Consider the following 7146-nt stretch of genomic DNA (forward strand, 5'->3'; position numbering starts at 1 on the left):
GAAATGGACTGAGTTAAAAACTAGTGATCATCTAGTGGTGGACCATACTTTGTGTATCCTGGAATTAGTTTCAGTTCAAAGCCAGTGCCCTTCGTGTGAATAGTCACTCTGGCAATGGCTCTTGGTCCTGTTGGGAAAAGCTGGGAGAAAGATTAAGAGAATAAATATTGGCGGTGTCATGAGGTCTTTCCTCAAAGGGACAAGGTCTCACTTTTATCAAAGGAGCTTTAAATCTGTAAATTTACTCAAGTCCAATGTGGTTGAAGGACCATAACTTTCTGTTTTAGTGATTCAAGTGACTTGATTAGAGGGCTATGGTGAGAGGTAGATGGGTGTAGAAATGTGGGATATTTGTGATGATGTAAACATAATATATTTTGACTGTATCAATTTTAATATCTTGGGTTGTGATATTAGAGTTTAGTTTTGCAAGATTTTGCCATTGGGAGAAATTAGGCAAAGGATCCATGAGACCCTCTGTATAGTTTCTTTTTTTTTCCTTCATGGTAAACCTGCTTTATTGTTGGCAGTTAGTACAAGTCAATAAATATTGATCCCCAAAGAAGAGCTCAGTTATTTATCTGATTACTGGTCCATAGAGAGCTGAATTAAACTAAACCAATGATTGCTGAGATGACTGTAGTCAATTCTACTTCTTGGGAAATGAATCTACAGCCAACTGATATATGACATATGCTGTTCCACCAACTGTTAAGACTCATGATAGCTCTATATAGCAGGGCATCAGCTATCCCATCCTTTAGGTGCACTGAAGTTTCATTATCATCCTGAAACAGCTTTTGTTTCTCTGGAAATTTATTTTCAAAGTGCCTGTGTGAAACCATGCTGATGGTCCTTTGGGCAATCTGAGGAAAACCTGGCAGATTTTGCAGCATCTTGCCCCAACAACTGCAACAACTAAACACCAAGAATGAAAATCACAACATCCCCCTCTGTATTGTTTTTTATAATTGCATATGAATGTACAGTTATCTCAAAGTTAGTGTTTAATTAAAAGAAAGAAAAATGGAAAAGAACTCAATTAAAAATACTTGAACAAATGCTTTACAACTGAAGATAAAGGAATGGGGCTGGAGTGTAGCTCAGTAGTAGAGCACATGCCTAGCATGTGTTGAGACTCTGGGTTTGGTCCTCAGCACTGCAAAAGAAAAGCAACAACAAGTGCTGGCGAGGATGTGGGGAAAAAGATACGCTCATACATTGCTGGTGTGACTGCAAATTGGTGCAGCCAATTTGGAAAGCAGTATGGAGATCCCTTAGAAAGCTGGGAATGGGACCACCATTTGACCCAGCTATTCCCCTTCTTGGACTATACCCAAAAGACCTAAAAAGAGCATACTACAGGGACACAGCCACATCAATGTTTATAGCAGCACAATTCACAATATCTAGACTGTGGAACCAATCTAGATGCCCTTCAATAGATGAATGGATAAAAAAAGTAGCATTTATACACAATGGAATATTACTCAGCACTAAAAAATAACAAGATCATGGCATTTGTAGGGAAATGGATGGCATTAGAGCAGATTATGCTAAGTGAAGTTAGCCAATCCCGCCCCCCCCAAAAAAAAAATGCCAAATGTCTTCTCTGATATAAGGGGGGTGACTCAAAATGGGATAGGGAGGAAGAGCATGAGAATATTACCACTAAATAGGGAAGAGAGGTGGGGGGGGGAAAGGGAGGGAGAAGGGGAATTGCACGGAAGATGGAAGGAGACCCACATTGTTATACAGAATACATGTATGATGATGTGAGGGGAAAAAAAAGAAGTGAGTCACATTAGATTGGGTAGAGAGAAGTTATGGGAAGGGAGGGGAGGGGAAGGGGGGATAGGAAGGGCAGCAGAATAAAATAGACAGTAGTATTGCTGTATGTATGACTGTATGACCAATGTGATTCTGAAACCTGTACACTCAGAAAAATGAGCAATTATACCCCATTTGATTCAAATGTATGATATGTCAAGATCATTGTACTGTCATGTGTAACTAATTAAAAAAAGAAAGGGGTGAGCAGGAAGGTAAAGAAATTAAAATAATCTATTAAAATCAGCTCAAGTCATCAGGAAAATGGACATGAAAACAACAAACCACAGTGATATATCTCTATGCAATACTACAATGGTTAAAAATATTATGAATTAGTGAGATTAAATCTTAATGTACTTTTTATTTGAATTTCCCTGATTGCCAGAGATGTTGAACTTTTTTTTCATGTATTTGTTAATCATCTGTATTTCTTCTCTTGAGAAGTATTTATTTAGTTTTCTTTTGCCCATTTGTTAATTGGGTTATTTGGGTTTTTTTTGGGGGGGGGAGTTAATTTTTTTTTGAGTTCTTTGTATATTCTGGACATTAATGCCCTATCTCAGTCCAGTCAGAATAGCAATTATCAAGAATACAAATAACAATAACTGTTGTGAGGGTGTGGGGAAAAAGGTACACTCGTACATTGTTGGTGGACTGAAAATTAGTGTAACCATTCTGGAAAGCAGAATGGAGATTACTCAAAAAACTAGAAATGGATCCACAATATGACTGAGCTATCTCACTCCTCATTATATATCCAAAAGATTTAAAACTAATGCAGCTTCTTTTAAAAAAATATTTAGTTGTCAATAGACCTTTATTTTATTTATTTGTAAGCAGTGCTGAGAATTGAATGCATTGCTTCACACATGCTAGGCAAGCACTCTACCACTGAGCAACAACCCTAGCCCAGAACTCAGTATCTTCTAAGACATCTCAATATAGGTATTTCATTGTAATTTGTAGGTATTCTGACTGTGGAGATTTATAGGGAAGTGTTCCTCTGGTGAGCAAAACTCCCAGGGGGTAACAGGCACTCTCCCAGGTTACTCTCCCAGCCTTTCCCAATAGGACCAACTTGGAATGCCCAGCAATTTCCCCTTGAAGGTATTAAGATAACTATGAGGGTGCACTATCTAGTTTCCATGGTGATGTCCTTGAAGAAAAGGACTCTGTATTTATATTAGCCTGGACTTATCTCAGTTATCTAGCACTTGTGTCTAAAGGAATACTAAATCATAACGTAGTCATGGTAATGACGAGCTATATAACTTGAGAAATGTGTGTGTGTGTGTCTCCTTTGTTCACTTCTTTACAGTAATTTATAGTTTACAGTGTCTTTTCTAAAACAACTAAGAAGGATTATAGATGTTGTTATTTACCCTTGAAGCAGATTACCTAGAATTAAGATCTTTTTACCAGGAAGTGAGAGAAAAAAAGTTCCCTGATTCTTCACTCCTTTAGAAGGCAGCTTGCATGAAAGAGGAGCCCCAGCCTCCACCTCTTCCAATGGGATTTGCTGTTGCTGTGTGATAACCAGAATGTCTCTCATCCTAGCTTTTACCCTGAGGATGGAGGACAGAGTGGCTAGTCTTCCATGTGTGTTTCTGTCTTCCAGACTTCTTTCTTCCTATGGTCTACAAAGGGGCAAGCCTAGAAGAGACAAAGGTGAGTGAGCTTTGCTTTATTTGCTTCCAAGAACAAAAAAAGGAGAGAGCCAGTTTCTCTGACAGTCCCAGCTCTTTCTTCTGCAGAGTGGGGGACAGAGCAGATTTGCATAAGTATAATACAATCATAAAAGTTGGGTCATCAAGAAGGCATCTGATAAAGCATTAATCTCCAGGGTATACAAAGAACAAAAAAACTTACCACCAAAAAGCCCAAATAATCCAATCAATAAATGGGCAAAGGAACTGAACAGGCACTTCACAGAAGAAGAAATATGATTGGTCAAAAAATATATGAAAAAAGTTTCAACATCTGTAACAATTAGAGAAATGCAAATTAAAATTACACTGAGATTCTATCTCACTCCAGTCAGAATTGCAATTATCAGGAATAGAAGTAACAATAAATGTTGGTGAGAATGTGGGGGAAATAGTTTACTTATACATTTCTGGTGAGATTGCAATTTCTTTTTGGTGCAAACTACTCTGGAAAGGAGTACAGAGATTCCTCAGAAAACTTGGAATGGAACCACAATTTGACCTAGTTATCCCACTCCTCAGTTTATACCCAAAGGACTTAACATCAGCATACTGTAGTGATGCAGCCACATCAATGTTTATAGCAGCTCAATTCACAATAGACAAGCTATGGAACCAACCTAGGTGCCCTTTACAGATGAATGAATAAAGAAAATGTGGTATATATACACCATAAAGAAGAATAAAATTATGTAAGTTACCAGATTATCATGCTAAGTGAAATAAGCCAATCTCCCAAACCCAAAGGCCAAAAGTCTCTCTGATATGTGGATGCTAACCCACAACAAGGAGGTGAGGGAGGAGAAGAACAGAAGTTCATTGGATTAGATAAAGGGGAATGAAAAGATAGGAGGGATGATGAAATAGGAATAGAAAGACAGTAGAATTAATCAGATGTAACTTTACACAACCAGTGTGACTCCACATCATGTACAACCACAAGAATGGGATCCTAATTGGAATGGGTTGTACTCTATGTATGCATTAAATGTCAAAATGCACTCTACTATCATGTATATCTAAAAATAACAAATTAAAAATAAAGGCATTTGGAGCACATTTGATGTCCCTGAGCCCTCTTTTTATGGATCACTCCAATCAGCTCATAAAATTCTCTGAGACAGAAGACAAGTATTTTGCACTATTAAATGGTTGAGGAGGTGATGGCTCAAATTCGGGTCAATCTCATGTTACAGTGGACATTCTTTTCACAGTGATATTCCAAGACATACATCGTGCATCCTTTGCACCAATGCCACATGAAGCATTCTGTCAGCATCTGTCTACATCCTAAATCTTCTTTGATAAGTTTGAGCCTGCTGACATGTAAGTGACTATGATGACATGTAAGTTATTCAGTAATATTCATAAGAAATTTCAATCTTGAAAAGACAATTCAATATTTTGTTCCCTGTAACCTAACAATCACATTTTGTGGTTAGTAGGACAAGGATTTTCATCTCAGTAAGGAGTTTATAGGGGACTAGAAAGTGCAGATTATATATTACATTAAATTTTTATACATATTATTGGTATAAATACCAGGGTCAAATACAGGATTATGAAGACTTTTTCAAATTCCTTGGTTGGTATTCTTTATTCCATCCCTCTCCTCTGCTACCAGTGATAATGACCTGATTTTATTCTCCCTTATCTCAAAGCAGGAGACTAAATGTGGCCAAGATGCGGGGGGGGGGGGGACTTCTTCAGCCCTCTTCCTATATCATCTATTAAATCTTCCTTCTAGACTCCAGTATTTGCTCCTCCATTTCTTCCATCCATCCCTGTGCTCCCCAAAGGTACATATGATCCTATTCAGACAATGAAGACACAGAAAACCTCTATGGTGAGAGTGCTCTGCCAGGAACAAGCATCAAGTGTAGAGAACTTGGTAGCAAGTAGCCACCACATTCAGATCATGTGACCATAGATGAGAAGAATCCTCATGCCCCTAGCAGGCCTGGGAAAGAGGAGGAGAAAAAATCTGGATGAAGAATCTTCCCAGCTAATGGTTTATTGGTCTTTGAATGAATAATATTCTGCAAAACAACTTTGTTTTGCTTTCAACCTGGCATGTGGTTTAATTTTTGGACCTATTGCATGTCAGAAGTTTTGGGTAACACTCATGTGAATGCCTGATTTTTTTTTTTTGGTACTGGGGATTGAACTCAGGGCCCTTTTACAAGCTATATTCCCAGTCCTTTTTAGTTTTGTTTTGAGACAGGATCTCATTGAGTAGATGAGGCTGGCCTTGAACTTGTGATCCTCCTGTATGAGTTGCTGAGATTACAGGCAAGAACCACCATGCCAGGCTAAAGTGCCCAATTCTAAGATCCAAAGGGAATAGTAAGGCACAGGAATTTGCAGCAAGGAAATTATTTGAAGAGGTAAATTTCCTGACATCTGCTTCTTCATTTAAGAAGAAAATCCACATCCTTATCTAAGATTTTGAGGTTAACTCCAATATCTTAAGAGAAAGAGGCAAAAACACAAGAGTAGATCAAGTTTATTTCTTTCTCTCCATCTGCTTTTTGGCTTCTTCTCAAGAGAAGGAATAATAATCTCCATCAGGATAAATGATATTTGGCAGGGCAAGATTGGGATTTTTTGTATTCTTGCTTATACAAATACTGAAAATGACACTAGAAACTGTGTCCCGTGTCTGAACTTCAATGACTGGCACAGACATCTGGCAATCAGAATGCACAGTTTGGGGGATCCACAGTATCACAGACTCAAAGGACACTAGAAACAGCAAACCAAGAGATGTCTAAGAGATGACATTCAAAGAACTCACTTTTACTATATTAAATGAATATATTTTTTCAGTTATCCTGGGGATTACAAGTAAAATTTTAATTTTTATCAATCTAATTTGGATTAATACCAACTTAATTACAAAAGAATTCAAACATAAGTGATTCTCTCCACCTTTCTTTGAGCTGTTATTGTCACCTAAATTATACCTTTATACAGTGTATGGTTGATGAACACAGATTTATAATTATAGCTTTATGCAGTTATCTTTTAAATCAGAAGAAAAAGATTTATAAACAAAAGTTTATTTATATTGTATTTTATATTTTCTTATGTAGTTACCTCTATTGGCTCTTTATTTATTAATATAGATTCAAGTTTCTGTCTAGAGTCTTTTCATTTCAGTTTAGAAGATTCCCTTTAGTATTTTATAGGTCAGCTAGCAACGAATTCTAATTGTGTCTTATATTGTCTTGATTTTGCCTTTATTTGTCTATTTTTTTGCACTGCCTCCTTTCCCTTTATTATGTTTTATAGCATCTCAGATTTTGAATACAGAGGTTTCATACTTAGGAAAGGACATTATGAAGTTGGGTGCAGTGGCATGTGCCTGTAGTTCCAGCTACTCTGTAGGCTGAGGCAGGAGGGTCACTGAGCCCAGACTTGACCCAGAATTTTAAAAGCAACCTTAACAATATAGAGAAATCCCAACTTAAAAACAAACAAAAAGTTCAGAGAATGATTAGAAAAGATTTGTTTTTAAAAAGTGTTTTTATGCCGCCCCCTCCCCCTGCGCCTGCAAGGTAGACGGAACTGTGACCACACACAAAACAAGCCCAGCGGCCTGCTG

The 7146-nt window shown here is 37.5% G+C and overlaps 1 pseudogene; it reads right to left on the reverse strand.

The window, feature by feature from the left end:
• Nucleotides 1-649: 649 nt before the first annotated feature.
• LOC114091183 (cytochrome c oxidase subunit 7A2, mitochondrial pseudogene) lies at nucleotides 650-896 on the reverse strand (annotated as a pseudogene).
• Between the last annotated feature and the right edge of the window lie 6250 nt (nucleotides 897-7146).

This window comes from Marmota flaviventris, chromosome 8 (genome assembly GCF_047511675.1).
Source record: "Marmota flaviventris isolate mMarFla1 chromosome 8, mMarFla1.hap1, whole genome shotgun sequence".
Taxonomy (NCBI): Eukaryota; Metazoa; Chordata; class Mammalia; order Rodentia; family Sciuridae; genus Marmota; species Marmota flaviventris.